The 18784-nt window shown below is 42.7% G+C and overlaps 1 protein-coding gene across 1 annotated transcript in view; it reads right to left on the minus strand.

The window, feature by feature from the left end:
- SFXN5 (sideroflexin 5) overlaps positions 1–18784 on the minus strand; it is a gene marked incomplete at its 5' end in the record, with an annotated part of 451990 nt that overhangs the window by 323965 nt on the left and 109241 nt on the right. The gene's annotated exons all lie outside the window — the stretch shown is intronic.

The raw sequence follows: 18784 nt of genomic DNA on the forward strand, positions 1-18784 counted from the left end.
AGGGAGATACAGTATATAGGAGATACAGTATATAGAGGGAGATACAGTATATAGGAGATACAGTATATAGAGAGAGGGAGATACAGTATATAGAGAGAGTGGGAGATACAGTATATAGAGATGGAGGGAGATACAGTATATATAGAGAGTGGGAAATACGCTATATAGAGAGAGGGAGAGACAGTATATAGAGAGAGGGAAATACAGTATATAGAGATATGCATTGAAAAGTTTTTTCTCTATCTTATCTTCTTAACATTTGGCAGTCATATCCCCAAAAAATTCTAAAAAGTATAATTTTTTTAATTTATTTTTTTGAGCGAAATGTGAGAAATAAGGTATATATCATACAATCATTCCATAAACACATACACTGAATATATCATTTGAGGAAAATATGCTTAAAAAATTGTTTATCATTTGCCAATAAAAAAAAAAAAATATGTCCTTTTAAAAATCTGGTCACCTTAATCTAAAGTCTACAGCACACTACTACTCGCTGGCATGTCAGTTGCCTAATGGTTGTAAATTGATCATTTAGATTTAGTTGCTGACCCGGGAGAGAACCCCCCTAGAAATCTATTCACCAAAAAATTGCCTTTACACTTTTAATTTATTACGCAGCTTATTCCATAAAACGGTAATTTGCTGATTTTTATGTAGAGATAGCGGCAGAGAACTCTTGGTTACCCTCCAAAACTCTTCCCGAGCTAAGCCATGGTAGACCCTTTGGTGAAGGCCATTTATATTTCAGCTTATTAGGAGGGTGACAGTTATTGATGAGGAGTGAAAAACACCCCCATATGACGTACAGATGACGGGACCTTCCCCCTGTACAGCTATGTTGTCAATGCGAGGAATGGTGACCTTTCTTCAGGTGACCCACATGAAGAGCTCTTTGAAGTTGTGCTCGGAAGGAAACCTTTTATAAACTGATCAGATTAAAAGCTACTTGACATTAGATAAGGGCCACTTGTCCTTATCTTTACAAATGCCAAAAAAAAAAATAAATAAAGTAGTATACCTTTGGTCAGTGGCATTTCACGAAAACGCAGGCAGCGCGGGATACCAAATTCCTGGTTTGTCTCAGGCAGAGAGCCCCAATTTGAGCCCATAGGGCTGCTGTTAGAAATCACTGGGTCCCATACAGCCTACCTGGCAGGGCCCCCCCCAAATTTAGACAATATTTTCACTACAAATTCACTAAAATCCTTATTAGCGGACATAAACATAACAGAGAAATTGTGTGAATCAGCCCATTTTTAGTTGTTTTTTACATTTAAAAAAAAGTATACATTTTTTTTTAAATGTTAACAATTTTTACAATTATTTTAATCTACGTTTTTTTTTTTTATTACGTTTGATTATTTTATTTCCAATTTTTTTTTTTTTTTTACAGGACAGGGAAGCCTGCCGCGCTGCGGGGGGCATCACAGTAAAAAAGGGGCGCACCAGGGGGGGGGGATCACAAGCAGTCAGAACCGGGAGGGGGATCAGGGTTGGAGAAGCAATTACAGGAATGATGCCCTGTGTCTGTGTCTCTCCCTGCAGCAGCTGAAAGCTGGCAGGAGTGGGGGAAACTGGCTTTCAGTTGCTGCAGAGAGCCGCATAGGGCATCCTTCTGTAATTGCCCCTCCGCCTGACCGCACCGATTCCCCGTGCTGTTGGGGCCCCCCTGTGTGCCCGGGCCCCTACAGGAAGACTGGTGGTCCCCCCCCCCCCCCCCCCCCTATCAGCGACCCTGACCATGGGTGCTGCACATTAGTAGAGAAATGCTGATGGTGATATCAAAGATGGAGATACATGGGGCAAGGATGAAGGAGATGTGTACGGCTGACTGCAAGGGAGGCATTGGGGAAAAAAAAGAATTATAAACGCATGCTTACCTATTTGTTTAATAATGGTGGGTACAATAGATTGCAAGCAGACACGGATATCTCTGTTCAGCACTGCAGACTAGGTCAGAGCTATATAAATGTATAATAATAGTGTGTGCTTGGGGTGGAAACTTTCAAGTGCAAGCTCCTGTGCTGCAAATACTGATGTGATTGGTTTAGTGTTCTCAATACAGCATCTTGGAATATGTCAGAGCTATCAATGTGTGACTGTGGTGGAGATGATAGAGCAACCTTTATCAATATTTTTATCTCAGACCAACCCTTGAAATTATTCCAAAATGGATTCAATTCAATATTTTCCTCAAAATTCTACAAACAATACCCCATAATGACAACGTGAAAGAAGTTTATTTGAAATCTTTGCAAATTTATTATAAATAAAAAGCAGGAAAAAAATAAAAATCCCATGTACATAAGTATTTACAGCCTTTGCCATGACACTCAAAATTCAGCTCAGGTGCATCCTGTTTCCACTGATCACCCTTAGGATGTTTCTACAACTTGATTGGAGTCCACCTGTGGTACTTTCAGTTGATTGGACAGGCACATACCGGTCTATATAAGGCCACAAGTAACAGTGCATGTCAGAGCACAAACCAAGCTATGAATCCAAGGAATTGTCTGTAGACCTCCAAGACAGGATTGTATGGAGGCACAGATCTATGTAAGGGTACAGAAACATTTCTGCAGCATTGAAGGTCCCAGTGAGCACAGTGGCCTCCATTATCCGTAAATGGAAGAAGTTTGGAACCACCAGGACTCTTCCTAGAGCGGGCTGCCCAGCCAAACTGAGTGATTGGGGGTAGAAGGGCCTTAGTCAGGGAGGTGACCAAGAACCATATGGTCAATAAGAGCTCCAGTGTTTCCCTGTGGAGGGAGGAGAACCTTCCAGAAGAACAACTGCCTCTGCAGCACTCCACCAATCAGACCTGTATAGTAGAGTGGCCAGACAGAAGACATTCCTCAGTAAAAGGCACATGACAGCCCGCCTGGAGTTTGCCAAAAGGCACCTGAAGGACTCTCAGACCATGAGAAACAGAATTCTCTGGTCTGATGAAACAAAGATTGAACTCTTTGGCTTGAACGGCAAAGGTCATGTCTGGAGGAAACCATGCACCGATAACCACCTGGCCAAAACCATCCCTACAGTAAAGCATGGTGGTGGCAGCATCATGTTCTGGGGATATTTTTCAGTGGCAGGAATTGGGAGACTAGTCAGGATTAAGGGAAAGATGAGTGCAGCAATGTACAGAGACATTCTTGATAAAAACCTGATCCAGAGCGCTCTGGACCTCAGACTGGGGTAAAGGTTCATCTTCCAACAGGACAACGACCCTAAGCACACAGCCAAGATAACAAAGGAGTGGCTATGCGACCACCCTGTGAATTTCCTTGAGTGGCCCAGCCAGAGCCCAGACTTGAACCTGATCGAACATCTCTGGAGAGATCTGAAAATGGCTGTGCACTGAAGTTCCCCATCTAGCCTGATGGAGCTTGAGAGGTCCTGCAAAGAAGAATGGGAGAAACTGCCCAAAAATAGATGTGCCAAGCTTGTAGCGTCATACTCAAAAAGGCTTGAGGCTGAATTGGTGCCAAAGGTGCTTCTACAAAGTATTGAGCAAAGGCTGTTAATACTTATGTACATGTGATTTATTTTGTTTTTTATTTTTAATAAATTTTCAAAGATTTCAAACAAACTTATTTTACATTGCCATTATGGGTGATTGATTGTGGAATTTTGAGCAAAATAATGAATTTAATCCATTTTGGAATAAGGCTGTAACAAAACAAAATGTGGAAAAAGTGAAGTGCTGTGAATACTTTCTGGATGCATTGTAAGGATTACAAAATATGTCAGAGCTATACTGTATAACTTCTACCACCATTAATAAAAATTAATTTTGTGTCATTATTATTAGAGTGTAAGCTCTTCTGGTGCAGAAACTGATGTGAATGGCTCAGTTTTCTCTATAACATTCTATAGAACACGTGACAGCTATATAAAAGTATAATAATAGTGATAAATAATAGTGTGTGCTTGGGGTATTAGAGCGCAAGCTTCTGTGCTGCAAATACTGACGTGACTTGCTAGTGTTCTTGATATAGCATTTCGGAATAAGTCAGAGCCAAATAAATATGGAAAATATTTGACTGTGGTGGAGACATTAGAGCAACCTTTCTTTTTACCCCAGACTAACCTATTAAATTATTTTTGGGGAACCCTTGCTAAAACCTGGGGGGTCAGTGGGAACAATGCCCCCTACATTGATGGCTTAAAAGAAGAAAGCCACCAAGTGTTGGTCAGAATGCCCTGCAGAATATGTCAGAGCTATTGAAAAGTGTAAAATAATAACAGTGCACACCTGTGGTGCATTAGAGTGTAAGCTCCTGTGGTGCAGAGCCTGTGAATGGTCCAATGTTCACTATGATGGTACAGGCATGGCACAGATGGTGGTATAGGCATGGCACAGGTGATGGTACAGGAGATGGTATAGGCATGGCACAGGTCATGGAAAGGGCATGGCACAGGTGATGGTACAGGCATGGCACAGGTCATGGAAAGGGCATGGCACAGGTGATGGTACAGGCATGGCAAAGATGGTGGTATAGGCATGGCACAGGTGATGGTACAGGCATGGTACAGGAGATGGTATAGGCATGGCACAGGTCATGGTAAGGGCATGGCACAGGTGATGGTACAGGCATGGTACAGGAGATGGTATAGGCATGGCACAGGTCATGGTAAGTGCATGGCACAGGTGATGGTACAGGCACTATTACCAGAATAGGCCAGGGCTATATAGCTTACAGCACTGCAACTAATGAGAATAAAAATTAATTTTGAGTTAATATTATTAGAGTGTAAGCTTTTCTGGTGCAAAGACTTATGTGAATGGCTGAGTGTTCTCTGTAATGTTCTACAGAACACGTAATAGCTATATAAATGTATAATAATAGTAATAAATATAATACCGTAACAGCTTTGTCACTGGTCCTTATACCAGGGGGTCTCTCCTAAGAACAACAATCTGATTGGCTTTACGCCCTCTGTAAAGTGCCGCAGAAAATACCACAGCTATATAAATGAATTACTATTACAGGATCCCATCAATAGGTTGCCGTTTCTCTGCCACAAACCAAAAAAGTTCCGTATACAGAGAAGAAGAAAAAGTTGAGCGATGGAAGATGGAGCACTTCTGGAAGAGGTGTTGACAGATACTCCGCCAAAGGAGATACGAAGCGGGATTCCACCATATCCCAAGAACGCGTCACCTTCTGCCCTCGTTAAAAATGCGCCTCCGATGATTTTTAATTAGAGTAGAACAAGGCGTTCTTGTTCTAAAAAACCCGCGCCGATTCTGCTTCAAATCAATTAGTGTGTTGTCAGTTGCACCAATTTAATATACTTTTCACATCTAGCTTTCCGCGAGATGTTCATAGCATTTACACATTAACATAAATATTTATGCACAATATGTTCCTCAAACATTTCAAAAACCTAATGAAAACGGGGGAGCCAGAAAGAACGTGACGCGGATCTCACATGTGTAGAACGCTGGGCGCATACGTTCCTTCGAATAGGAAGATACTTATGTAATGTTATAAGGATTACCCAATTATAGAATAAAGACATTAAAAAAGAAATCATAAAAGTAGATATGCTGACACAACGTTGGGGTCGTCTTGTCGTAAGTGGTCCCATCTAAAGAAAAGAATCCCAGCACCTACCAAGACATTTTAATATTAATCCTGAAATTTGCATTCCATAGATCCCAATTCTGCTTCTGCCCACTTTGAAGTTTCATCTCTTCTTCTACAACAGTGGTCTCCATACTGCAGCCCTTTGCTTGCCTTTATCTGGCCTTTGGAGTACTATTCCTCCTACTGACATCATCAAAAGGGCAAAACTTCGCCCCCGGACATCAGTGATAGGGAAAAATTACTTCCATTGACACCAACAGTAGGGCATAATCCCTATCAATGACACCAAAGATGGGGTATAATTCCTTCCCTTGATACAAACAATGGGCCATTATTCGTCCAACTGACACAAACAATGGGGTACTATTCCTCCAACTGAAACCAACAATGGGGGTACTATTCCTCCAACTGACACCAACAATGGGGTAGTATTCCTCCAACTGACACCAACAATGGGGTACTATTCCTCCAACTGACAACAACCATTTTGGCACTATTCCTCCAACTGACACCAACAATGTGGTACTATTCCTCCAACTGAAACCAACAATGGCGTACTATTCCTCCAACTGACAACAACAATAGGGTACTATTCCTCCAACTGACAACTACAATGTGGTACTATTCCTCCAACTGAAATCAACAATGGGGTACTATTCCTCCAACTGACAACAATGGGGTACTATTCCTCCAACTGACAACATGGGGTACTATTCCTCCAACTGACAACAATGGGGTACTATTCCTCCAACTGAAACCAACAATGGGGTACTATTCCTCCAACTGACAACTACAATGTGGTACTATTCCTCCAACTGAAATCAACAAAGGGGGACTATTCCTCCAACTGACAACAATGGGGTACTATTCCTCCAACTGACAACAATGGGGTACTATTCCTCCAACTGAAACCAACAATGTGGTACTATTCCTCCAACTGAAATCAACAATGGGGTACTATTACTCCAACTGACAACAATGGGGTACTATTCCTCCAACTGACAACAATGGGGTACTATTCCTCCAACTGACAACTACAATGTGGTACTATGTGGTACTATTCCTCCAACTGAAATCAACAATGGGATACTATTCCTCCAACTGACAACAATGGGGCACTATTCCTCCAACTGGAACCAACAACTAGTCCTCCAACTGACACCAAAGATAAGGCATTGTTTACACTGAGGGTGCTGGACTGTGACCAGTGGGAGTAGAACATGTCCTGGATTCCAAAGTCTGAAGGACAGTAAACTGGTTCTTTGTTTAGAAAGTTTGGAGACCCCTGGTCTACAACAAAGGTGGCCCAACTCCTTCTGTTGCATTAAATCTGAGCAAGTACTAGCAGTGGCAGACCATTTGTAAGGTCCTGACATGCTGGTACATGGTGCCTGCTAGAATTGCCCACTATGTGCTTGAGTTATTCAATGCTCCAAAAGGTTGTGGTCACACAAGGACCTCTGCAGTGGTCCAGCAATTTCGGGCAAACATATTTTGAAAGGTAACGAAACTGACGGACTCAGTGGTCCCCTTACAGTCAAAATCTGCAGTGCTTAATCTTTGTTTTCTCAAAGTGAAACTCAAGCTGTTGCTTCAAGTTCTTACAGTGGCAAAACAAGCCATAGGCAAGGCCTGGGAAATACCTACTCTTTTCATAGCCGAAACTAGATATAAAATTAATCAGGTACTGCTTCATGAGAAAACTGAAGCCAATTTAACTGATAAAAAATGGATAACAATCTGGGGACATGGTATCCCTGGCTTTAACACTTTTTTCCTCCTGGCTTTGAGGCCGACCTCTTCCACCTGTGGGTTGGGGTGGGCCCCCATCCCTTCCCCCTCCTATTTTCACATTCTTTGAGGGCAACCATTTCAACTAATGTTACCTTAATATACCAAACCTCTACTTTTTTTATACTGTACTGTAAAAATTCCTTCCATTGACACCAACAGTAGGGTATAATCCCAATCATTGACACCAATGATGGGGCATACTTACCCTACCCTTTACCCATACCCCTTTCCAAGCCCAACCCTGCCCAACCCCCCTTTCTATATACTGATTGATCCCTCAGGGAAACCTACTCCTAGACTCTTTACCTAGACCTATGGGAGCATGCTTTACATTTGCACATTCTTTGAGGGCAACCATTTCAACTGTTACCTTAATATACCAAACCTCTACTTTTTTTTTTTTTACACTGTACTGTAAAAATTCCTTCCATTGACATAATCCCAATCATTGACCCCAATGATGGGGCAAAAAAATACCGTACCCTTTACCCATACCTCTTTCCAAGCCAAACCTTGCCCTACCTCCCTGGCTATAAAAAAGGGAACGGACAGAGGGCGCACCAGCCTAGCGCATTATCTTTAAAACAATTTATTAAAATAAAAATGGCATACACATTATACTCACAAAACAAGTTGGAACACGGGCAAACGTGCAATCAAGGACCACCAAGACTCTCCACTGGGCTTCCTCTACTGATGCAGGCCCTGGTGGGATGTGGACCTCCAAAAAACTGCTTATGTGTTTCAGGGTGTCCCCCCTTCATCAGAGCTACCAATGATGGGGCATAATTACCCTACCCTTTACCCATACCCCTTTCCAAGCCCAACCCTGCCCTACCTCCCTGGCTATATACTGATTGATCCCTCAGGGATACCTACGCATGGACTCTTTAACTAGACCTATGGGAGCATGCTTTAAATTTGCACATTCTTTGAGGGCAACCATTTCAACTAATGTTACCTTAATAAACCAAACCTCTACCTTTTTTTACACTGTACTGTAAAAATTCCTTCCATTGACACCAACAGTATGGCATAATCCCAATCATTGACACCAATGATGGGGCATAATTACCCTACCCTTTACCCATACCTCTTTCCAAGCCCAACCCTGCCCTACTTCCCTGGCTATATACTGATTGATCCCTCAGGGATACCTACTCATGGACTCTTTAACTAGACCTATGGCAGCATGCTTTACATTTGCACATTCTTTGAGGACAACCATTTCAACTAATGTTACCTTAATATACCAAACCTTCACCTTTTTTTACACTGTACTGCTATCTTTAGGCTAGGGAAGGCAAAATATCATCAGAATTAAGTGCAACTTTGAATGATTCTTTCTCTGTATTGTGACTTGTCCGGAATGTATTCGTACAGGCTTCTAAAGTTACTGAAAGGACCACTTTACGAGCTTTCAAACAACATCAATATAACACTTCTTTACAAAAAGAGCCTGACGGTAACAAAGAGCTCATATTGCCATGTGTCACACGTGTTTACATGACACTGTCTGGCTGAACGGAGAACACAGAGGAGATGGACCGTGCACACAATACACTTCTATGCTGGTGGATGACACGGCCATGCTGGCTAGGAGATCGATATCTGCCAGCATGCAGACGAATGTCACTTTATGGAACTGTAGCAATATTTCCAGGCATTGGGCCTGATGTGGGTCTGCCATGGTCACCAGGTAACACCAACAGCACATTTAAGTTGATTGCCCAAGTGTGAGATCTGAGACAATGACCATTCCGGCATCTTTGGTTTGTTTTATTTTATATGGGGATGGGAGAAGGGAATGAGTGGGATACTCCTCTGGCTCAACTAGGCACAAATTGGGACAACTTGAGAAAAAATGCCTTTCAGCGCTGTCTTGATGCCGGCTGGATGCCGACCAACACTTGCTGGCGCTTGAAATCACTGACTTGCTGCACTGTATTGAAAACGGACTTCTGACGCTCTGGTTAGCTCAAAAGTCCTTGGTTGTACTGAAGACTGACTTCCGACGCTCTGGTTAACTCAATAGTCTTTGACACTGCTCCCTCCAGTCCTTCCTGACTGAGGTAGCCCTTTTTAACACTACTGCTGCAACTCTCAATACTGTACACTGCACACTTCCACTGTACACTGAATACTTCAGGGCCCACTCACTGGCACCCCCTTTACTCATCAGGGTCAACACTGGCACCCCCTTTACTCTGCTCCTGCACTGGAGATCCCTCTGACCTTCTCCGGAGTGGTCTCCTCTCACTAAGCAGACCCCCAGGGGCAGTTTGCAGTTCTCACGACTGAGAATGCTTTCCTCGACCCCTCTCAGCTCCGCTGGTCCTCAGCACACCGGATCCTCTCTGCAGCTCAGCCCTCTGTCCCCTCAGGCAAGCCACCTGGGATACCCGATTCCTCTTGACAGGAGGATAGACAGCCGTACCCTCCCTCCTGGGGCTCTGCTTCCCGCCAAGACGCTGCGTCATGGGCTCCCCTCAAACTTATATCCACTCCCAGAATGCTGTGCGGCAGAATCTGCCTTTCTGGGGTAGATACAAGCCTGGGTGAGCCATTGGCTGGGTTTCCTCCACTGCCCAATGAGAGCCCTCATTGAGCACAGTGGGGAGACTCCCCAGTCTCAACAGCCACACCTGGAAACTAAGACAGACCAGCTGAAAATCATGGCCCTGCTGATAAGCAGACAAGGCCCACTATACTTTTACCTAGCACCTACCTTGTAGGGTGCTACAGAACCTTCAGACAAGAACTGAAAGACAGAACGGGATGGATTTGGACCTCTAACTGATAGTGTGTCCTACAAGCTTCAATCTGATCTTTAGACATTCAGTTCTCTTCAATATTCTGATCGGGTCTATGAAAAACTTAACGGATCAAAAAGGGAATGGACAGTTGGGAATATTTTACTGGTTCTCGTGGCTGCAGATTTTATGCTATACACTTTTTCTTTTAAATCTTTTTAGGCCCCAATCACACTACTGTAGCGCAATGCCAAACGTTGCACATACCATAAATGCATTTTCACATATTAGCCTATTTATTTCGATGGTCTGCCCTACACATGACAAATGAGGCAAAGTATCATTTTTAGCTTTGAGTATTTTTTTTAGATTTTGCTTTTTTTTTTTTTTTTAACCACGCTGCTTCCCAAGGTTGGTGGTGCCATTAGCAATGCATTGCGCATCACGTGAAGTGTGTGATTTTTTTTGTGGTTCGCGAACATGCACAAAATGACACAAAAAAGAAAAAATACAGAGGGCGCACCACCTAGCACATTACCTTAAAAACTTTATTATTAATCACAAAAATGGATGGAACATTGGCACAAAATAGAGATAGTTACTCCACCAAGGAGGTCCACTGGGTATGCAGATACAGACTGTATAGAGATGTGGAACCTATAAATGTGGCTTACGCGTTTCAGGGGCATACCCTCAGAGCTCTGCATACCCAGTGGACCTCCTTGGTGGAGTCACTATCTCTATTTTATGCCAATGTTCAATCCATTTTTGTGAGTATGATGTATACTATACTACTATGTTTTTAACAAAAAAAAGTTTTTAAGGTAATGCGCTAGGTGGTGCGCCCTCTGTATTTTTTCTTTTTTTAGTTCACTTGTGGTTTCCCCAACAATTTATGAGTGGCAGCATAGCAGGACGACGATAATTCCAGCCAACGTCGTGTCCAGCGATCCAAGACGCATGAACAACCCCTCAAGCGCAGGAGCATTTCTTCTTTTTTCTACAAAATTACACAAGTGTGAATGCAGGCTCAAGCATACAAAACACTTTTATATGTAAACAAACATACTTTTATAACTCCAACTTAGGCTCCTTTTACACATACGGACCCGTTTGTCCATTTTTCATCCATCCGTTGAAGGATGAAACATGGACATCAATGCATTCCTATGGAAAAACGGACGACAACGGATGATCATCCGTTTACATCTGTTTTCATCCGCTTCCCTCAATGTCTGCTCTTTTGAACGGATTAAAGCCCTAATTTTTCTTCTGTTAAAAAAACGGATCGGACAAAAAAACGGATGTAAAACTGACAAACTGTCTGTTTGTCATCCATTTTTGCATTGGTAGTGGATGTAAAAAACAAAAACGGATGAAAAAACTGACAAAAAAAACGGACGAAAAAAGAATGAAAAACGGATGAATCCATTTTAACCACTTAAGCCCCGGAGGATTTGGCTGCTTAAAGACCAGGGGGTATTTTGCGATTCGACACTGCGTGACTTTAACGGACAATTGCGCGGTCGTGCGACGCTGTACCTAAACGAAATTGACGTCCTTTTTTTCCCACAAACAGAGCTTTCTTTTGGAGGTATTTGATCACCTGTGCGATTTTTACTTTTTGCGCTATAAACAAAAAAAGAGCGTCAATTGTGCAAAAATAACAATATTTTTCACATTTTTTATATGAAATTCCCCCCCAATAAAAATGTAAAAATCAAAATTTTTTAACATTTTTGGCCAATTTGTTTTATGCTACATAAAAAAAAAAAAAAAAAAAAAAAATCGCAAAAAGCGTATTTTGATTGGTTTGCGCAAAAGTTATCGCGTTTACTAACAAAGGGAAAGATTTTTGTCATTTTTGTTGTTTTTTTTTTTACTGCGTAATGGCGGCGATCTGCGATTTTTTTTGCAGTACTGCGACATTGCGACGGACATATCGGACACTTGACTGACATTTTTGGGGTTACCAGTGACATTTCTACAGTAATCAGTGCTATACATATGCACTGTTACTGTAAAATTACACTGGCAGTGAAGGGGTTAACTTTATTTGAGAGGGAGGGGCTGTGTGTGTCCCTAGGGGCGTGATTCTAACTGTGATTGGCTGTGGCTTGAGCTGTAGAAACAGTGATCAACGGTCCTACATAGTAGAACTGTGTGATCACAGTTTCTACACAGGGGAGAATGACAGGCAGCTTGTTTACATAAGCCGCCTGCCTTTCTCCCTCTCCCCCGATGATCGCTGAGTGAGCGGCGGACATCGGGTCCGCCGGTCACACGCGCGGGGGGGTCCGTGACCACGCGGGAGCACACCGGTACATCACTCTGCCTGTGAGGGGCTGACCGCCGCAGTATATCTACTTGCGGAGGTCGGCAAGTGGTTAACGTGACTGAACTGATGAAATGAACGGTCCATATGTGTGAAAGGGGCCTTAAATAAAAAATAAAAAAATTAAAAAGGCCACTTTGGCTGCAATACTCCACTTCAATCAAGAGTAGGTTCCCACAGTACCTGTTCTTCACCACAAGATGTTCAATGTTCAGTCTTCTAGGTTTGTGTTTTATCAGCATTCAGTCTTCTGGATTTAGTGTTTCCAGTCCTCAGTCTTCTGGGTATAGTGTCCTCAGTCCTATTATTTAACCCAGAAGACTGAGGACACTCTAACCCAGAAGACTGAGGACACTCTAACCCAGAAGACCGAGGACACTCTAACCCAGAAGACCGAGGACACTCTAACCCAGAAGACCGAGGACACTCTAACCCAGAAGACCGAGGACACTCTAACCCAGAAGACCGAGGACACTCTAACCCAGAAGACCGAGGACACTCTAACCCAGAAGACCGAGGACACTCTAACCCAGAAGACCGAGGACACTCTAACCCAGAAGACCGAGGACACTCTAACCCAGAAGACCGAGGACACTCTAACCCAGAAGACCGAGGACACTCTAACCCAGAAGACCGAGGACACTCTAACCCAGAAGACCGAGGACACTCTAACCCAGAAGACCGAGGACACTCTAACCCAGAAGACTGAGGACACTCTAACCCAGAAGACTGAGGACACTCTAACTCAGAAGACTGAGGACACTCCAACCCAGAAGACGGAGGACACTCAACCCAGAAGACTGAGGACACTCAACCCAGAAGACTGAGGACACTATACCCAGAAGACTGAGGACACTATACCCAGAAGACTGAGGACACTATACCCAGAAGACTGAGGACACTATACCCAGGAGACTGAGGACACTATACCCAGAAGACTGAGGACACTATACCCAGAAGACTGAGGACACTATACCCAGAAGACTGAGGACTGGAAACACTAAATCCAGAAGACTGAAGGCTGAGAAAACACAACTTAGAAGACTGAAGATTTCGGACACGCAACCTGGAAGACTGAGGACATTAAAATCTGAAGACTAATGCCTCGTACACACAATCAGATAATCGGACGACTTATTGTTCGCATTTTATTGCACGATACTAGTATTGATTTCAACAATGCGTACTAAACGTATGATTTTTTTCATACGATTCTGGAAAAGTTTCCTGGTTGCGTAGCTACGTATCGGATAGTGCAAAGCAATAAAAATGGCAGCTAGGCTTTTTCCGGGTTATTTTCTTGTTTCTGATCATGCGTGGTCTTTGTCTATCGATTTTTAGCAGACGCACACTGTACTGATTAAATGATTGTCGTTCGCTAGGCTATCGTATGACAAAAGTTTTCGTGTTTGTCCCTTCGGATTTTGTTGGACCAAATGTCATGATCGGCTGTGGAAAGCTATGTACTAAGGACACAACAGGAAAGACTGAGGATACTAATCCCAGGGAGCTAAGGATGTTCAACTTGGAAGTCTGAGGACTGGGGAATAGGGACACGCTGGGAGAACTACTGAGGAAACTAAAGCAAGAAAACTGAGGACACATAACCCAGAATACAGAGGACACAGGAAATTCAACTTGGAAGACCGAGGACAGGGGACACTAAACTCTGAATACTAGAGGACAAGGGACACTTAGGAAGACTAAGGATTGAGGAAACTAAACCCAACAGACTGAGGACACCTAACCTGGAAGACAAATGATCTAGGACGTTCAGCTGGAAAGACTGAGGACACTAAACCCTGAGGACACTCAATTTTGAAGACAGAGGACACTAAACCCTAAAGACTGAGGACATAGCACTCTAAATTTTGAAGGCAAAGGACTCTAAACTCTGAAGATGGAGGACTGAGGATACTTCGTTGGGAAAACTAAGGACTGAGGAAACTAAAACCAGAAGGTGGAGGACACATAACCTGGAAGACAGGGGTTACAGGACACTCAACTCAGAGGACTTTCAACTTTGAGGATTTAGAACCTGAAACCCTGAAGACTGAGGACACTAAACCCTGAAGACCGCGGGGATATCACCACAGCATCCCTTAATGACTGCATTAATAGGGACCTCCCAGCCTGGAGAAAAAGCGAAGAGAAGGAAGAACCCAAAGTGCCATGTGACCATCCTGAAAAATGTTAATGAAAAAATGCCAAAATAGATACTGGGAGACCTTCAGGGGAGGGGCTGGGAGATCCCCAGGGGAGGGGCTGGGAGATCCCCAGGGGAGGGGCTGGGAGATCTCCAAGGGAGGGGCTGGGAGATCTCCAAGGGAGGGGTTGAAAAGAGGTGACCTGAAGGGAAAACCTGTAGTCAACAAATATACCATTGAGAGGATTTTGTTATATCTGTTCAATGAGCCTGCCTGAAATCTTGTGAGCTGATAACTTCCAGTTCTGCAGTCTTATCAGTTACGTTGTGCCCAGAAGGCATTCTCACCTACTGGGCACTTTTACCCCCTTCCTGCCCAGGCCAATTTTCAGCTTTCAGCGCTATCACACTATGAATGACTGATGAGCACTTATGAGACGGCACTGATGGGCACTTATGCGGCAGCACTGATGAGGCGACACTGATAATCAGGACACTGATAATCAGTGTCCTGATTATCAGTGTACATGTCCCTTTAGACCGGTTATGGCCTCTCTTCTCCCTTCCTCATGCTGTCAGTGTTAGGAAAGGAGTGCCGATAACCGGCTTCTGTTTACATCCGTGATCAGTGACTGGACACAGCTGATCACGTGGTAAAGAGCCACTGATTGTCTCTTCATCTCAATCTATGATCAGCAGTGTCCGGAGTGGGCCGCCTGCTCCCTGCATAGGACGGCACCCCAGACCTAGCCGGCTACGCTGTAGCCGTCATTTGGCTATAGCGTGGTCTGCAAGTGGTTAATGCCAACCTTTTTCTTGTCCTAGAGTAGCATGTAAAACATCTTCTAATCCCTCTCCACTCTCTCCAAGAAAAAAAAAGGTTTTGCCTTTAGTTGTACTTTAACTCATAGACTCATAGTGTGCCTTCACTTTTTACAAAGGAGATGTACTCTAGGAATCCAGTTTTAAATAAAATCTGTTTCCATTACACACCTTATTTTAGATCCAGAGATGTCATCACTGAGTCTCTGTGCTTCTCTATGCAATGCAGGCAGATCAGGACTGGTGGGAGGGGCCAGCAGGGTGATGCACACAGCTTCCTGAAAACATCACAGCGCCATGCCTCAGTACTCCTCTCAAGAGCCCCGATACAAGCACATAGGAAGAGTTATGCAAAGATTATTACAGTGCCTTGCGAAAGTATTCGGCCCCCTTGAACTTTGCAACCTTTTGCCACATTTCAGGCTTCAAACATAAAGATATAAAACTGTAATTTTTTGTGAAGAATCATCAAGTGGGACACAATCATGAAGTGGAATGAAATTTATTGGATATTTTAAACTTTGTTAACAAATAAAAAACTGAAAAATTGGGCGTGCAAAATTATTCAGCCCCTTTACTTTCAGTGCAGCAAACTCTCTCCAGAAGTTCAGTGAGGATCTCTGAAGGATCCAATGTTGACCTAAATGACTAATGATGATAAATAGAATCCACCTGTGTGTAATCAAGTCTCCGTATAAATGCACCTGCACTGTGATAGTCTCAGAGGTCCGTTTAAAGCGCAGAGAGCATCATGAAGAACAAGGAACACACCAGGCAGATCCGAGATACTGTTGTGGAGAAGTTTAAAGCCGGATTTGGATACAAAAAGATTTCCCAAGCTTTAAACATCCCAAGGAGCACTGTGGGAGGCTAAGTTGGCCCTGGTATGCGTTGTTACAGGCTAGCCCTATGTCATGACATAAAAAAGGCAGTTAGGAGTGTAATTTGGCCTGGAATGGTCAAAAGAATGGAGAAAGGAATTGCCAACCTGCAGTGGGAATGGATCACAAAAAAGGTACTGGTGTCACCCAGGATTCTTCCTTATACAGGGGGAGGGTTTCCAAGATATGTGCCCTATAGAGAGAAAAAAGGCTGGCCAGTTTTTGTAGACCTTAAAATATCTTGTGTTGGGTCCTGGAGCCTGGAGGCTGGAGGCTTTGTAGAGTCTTGGGTTGGGATGAAGCCTCCAGCCCTGATTTGTTGACCAGTACCCAGCAGTACCCAAGTCCTTTTGATTCGGGAGTGACTGTAGCTCTGGGCTTTATCCAAAAGAGGGTGAGCCAGCACAGCAGAAGCTGCCAGGGGGGGTGCACCCGGGTCTGATGCCTGAGTAGCAGCGTTGGTTATGCCATCATAAAAAGCTATCAATAAATGGTGTTTATGCTGATCATACTCACTCCATCACTGTGCAATATTTTTTCTGTATTCTGAAAAAAAAAAAACCTGGTTGATCCTGTTGCTCTTTGTCTCCCCCTTCTGTCCATGTCCCCAATGCAGTTGGGAATTTTGCAGAGCAGTGTTGGCAGCTCTGCACATGCTCAGTTTTCAGTGAGTTTCTATGCTGAGCATTTCCTCCCTATCACATCTGAGGAGCCCATGTGACCACAGAGTCAAACATGTGGGCGTATACACAATGGTAAATGACAGCCCGCTCCCTCCCTCCTCCTCCATGCCCATTACCAGCTAAACACAATAGGGGAGGGATATTACATGTAGATTGATGGAGGCTTCACCTCCCTCTTATTCTAGGGCTGGACGGGCGTGATACTGAAATCCGCCCACACCATGTTATTGCCAAAAAAAGAAAAAAATATTCGATTTCAAATATATATTTGGAAGACAATTTAAACGTTTATTGATATTAACTATTTTTACTTTTTTTTTTTTTGAACATGTGACCAGCAGCAGAGGACTAGAAGCTCCTCCTGCTTATGTTTCCCAGCAGACAGGCTGGGAAAGGTCTGGGTCATGTGACAGCTGTATATCAATTAGAAAAAAGGTACTTCGATTTTTTTTTTTTTTTTTTATTAAAATCATAAAGGCTCGTACACACTTTTAAAAAAAGAAAAATTAATTCAAAGAACTTTCATACAATTTTCGTATAATGTATACACAACTTTTGACAGCAGATTCCGACTTTTCGTACGAAAATTCCCAAATGGACAAACTCCAAAACGTTTCTCATATGGGAACAGAACAAACGATTTTCATTCAATGTATACAGTTTCTGTACAATTTTCATAAAAGAAAAATCCGAAAATAAAGACTGCGCATCATCAGAAACAACAACAAAAAAGCCTTTGTCGTACGAGAATTTTCGTACAAATTTTCGTTCATTGGTTTTGATTTGCGGTGAAACCATGAGGAAAATCGGACGATCGTCATCCAATTTTCTTATAGTGTGTACCCCACTTTACAGTGCCATCATCCCCATACAGAAATAGAGGGAACAATGTAAATTAGACAGTGTGTGTTTAGTATCACTTTAATGCTAGGCAGAGTTGTACAAAGTACTCGAAACCCATACTTGAGTAAAAGTACAAGTGCTCGATCAAAAAGTGACTTGAGTAGAAGTGGAAGTGCTTGATCAAAAAGTGACTTGAGTAGAAGTACTAAAGTATTCAACATATTTTGTACTTAAGTATTGCAAGTAGTTTTTTTTTTTAAATTTTGCTACTCAAGTACTGAAAGTAAAAGTACAAGTACTGTATTATGTAGTTATTAAAGAAAGAAGTCAAAAGTTTATTAAAGTTAAAGTTATTAAAGTTAAAGTTGTTAAAGAAAGAAGTCAAAAGTTTATTAAAGTTAAAGTTATTAAAGTTAAAGTTGTTAAAGAAAGAAGTCAAAAGTCAAAAAGTACACATGACATTATACACATTTTTTTGAGCTTCATGAAACCTGCCATCTACTGTTCTGGCAGTGGTAATTTTTATAATAGTAATGAGTAACTATGCAGCACAAAAAAAAAATATCGGAGTAGAAGTATTGAAATCATCGAAAAAATGTAGTGAAGTAAAAGTGGAAGTAGGAGAAAAAAATTCTACTCTAGGAAAGTACAGATACCGCCTTTCCGTACTTAAGTACAGTAGTGAAGAAGTTCTACTTAGTTACTATACATCTCTGATGTTAGGAGATGTTGAACCACCCCTGTTATAGGCAATGAATGAAGAAATTGGTCGCACACCACCAGGAAGCTTGATAGAGAAGGAGTTCTTTATAGGTTCATATACAGGTACAAGATACAGCAGGGTGGATATGGTAGACGCATTTCACACAAATTCAACGTGCTTGTTCACTAGTGAGTGAGTGAATAAAGAACTTCTTCTCTACCTAG

This window comes from Pelophylax lessonae, assembly GCF_965119305.1.
Source record: "Pelophylax lessonae genome assembly, chromosome: 1".
Classification (NCBI taxonomy): Eukaryota; Metazoa; Chordata; class Amphibia; order Anura; family Ranidae; genus Pelophylax; species Pelophylax lessonae.